The sequence below is a fragment of the Carlito syrichta genome, unplaced genomic scaffold, assembly GCF_000164805.1.
Source record: "Carlito syrichta isolate Samal-C Ts95f unplaced genomic scaffold, Tarsius_syrichta-2.0.1 Scaffold257243, whole genome shotgun sequence".
Taxonomy (NCBI): domain Eukaryota; kingdom Metazoa; phylum Chordata; class Mammalia; order Primates; family Tarsiidae; genus Carlito; species Carlito syrichta.
In genome coordinates, this window is record NW_007201339.1 from 69983 (window position 1) to 71578 (window position 1596).

At 37.8% G+C, this 1596-nt stretch overlaps 1 pseudogene across 1 annotated transcript in view; it reads right to left on the reverse strand.

Annotated features, from left to right (window-relative positions):
• The window catches only part of LOC103253927, a 4550-nt pseudogene continuing 2954 nt past the window's right edge, over positions 1-1596 (reverse strand). The window contains exon 2 of the transcript XR_503920.2: positions 1-1380. The product of XR_503920.2 is annotated as a prostaglandin E synthase 3 pseudogene (transcript). The remainder of the gene's footprint in view (positions 1381-1596) is intronic.

Consider the following 1596-nt stretch of genomic DNA (forward strand, 5'->3'; position numbering starts at 1 on the left):
TTTTGCTTTTTTTTTTTTTTTTAAGTCTTCCAACAGTTTATTAGAAAGAATGTAGACATTTAAAAAAATCCCCACTGTCATGAACATAAATTGAGGTTTTCAGCACTGGTATAAGCTGAATCAAAAAAGAAATAAAAAATTCCAATAGTGTATTAACATTTTTTTTCACTCATTTGCCATACTGACAGTGCAAATACAAATCTGGTCTAAATGTACAGATTCTCAAGCAACAATGTACAGCTTTCTTTGTCCTCCATGCTAAGAGATGTAAAAGCTTAAGGGCCGAACAAAAACCAAATGTATAGGCTTCAAAAACCATCTAAGTTAGGGCATTCACTAGTTTTAGCTAAGATACATCTGGAACACTGACAAGTGATCAGTTACATACAATAACGTGAAGTAAATTTTTTGAAAAATAAACTTCAGTGAACAACCCTGAAGGATACACCAGAGGACCAGCAGGTTACCAGTTTCAGGTATCAGCCAATTTGTTTCAGTCACTTTTGAGTCCATGTTCTAAAACCTAAAATTCAGTACTCTTTCCCTAAGCTGAGAGTTTCCTATCATGTCAGTATCTATGTTACGAAGAAAGGCGACTTAGATGAAATGTGTTTATCACAACTGCTGCATCAATTGCCTAGGACCTCAACAGCTTCATGGAAGTCTGGGAAATGTTCATGCATAAGGTTATTGCCTTAGCTGACTTAAAATTGCCCCATACAATGGTACATTATCAACCCTTAATGAAGCCTTTAAAAAAACAAAACAGGTTGAAAAATGGGTTAAAGGAGGCAAATACAGCATCTGCCTTTAGAGCTATCAACTCAGGAATTCTCTCAATTATGAAATCTTGCAGAAGTTATTTTTCTTTCTCAAAATCCAGGTGACGACAATATCCCTTACTCCAGATCTGGCATTTTTTCCTCATCACTGCCTTGTGAGTCAACATCTGCTCCATCTACTTCTGGTAAATCTACATCCTCATCACCACCCATGTTGTTCATCATCTCAGAGAAGCGATCAAAATTAGACATGTCTTCATCTGAATCATCTTCCCAGTCTTTCCAATTATTGAAGTCCACACTAAGCCAATTAAGCTTCGCCCTTCCTTTTGTTAACCTTGGCCATGACTGGCCAGACTCTCCTTTTCGTAAACAACACAAAATCGATCTGTCCGTTCTTTTATGCTTGGAATCATTTGGATCAATACAGTGAACAAGATCAATTTCATTTAAATGTTTAAAATTATCACTTCCTCCAAGACAGCTGAACCAATCCAAGTTTGGATTTTTCAAAATTTACATTAACATCTTTACTGTCTTCAACACAAAATTCAATGAAGACATAGTCCCTTCAATCGTACCACTTTGCAGAAGCAGGCTGTATTGTGAACCGGACAGGGGGACAGGCGAGTGGGCCTCTCCGGCGGTGGCTGCTGGGGAGTCGACTCCTGTCTGGCGGCAACTCCCTATTTTTGCTTTTAAATCAAAACAATTGATGCTATTACACAAACTGTGGGCTGTGACACACTGAGCTTTCTTGCCTGTTCTGGGGGTGACCTTTCTTTTTTTTTTTTTTTTTTTGAGTTGAAGTCTC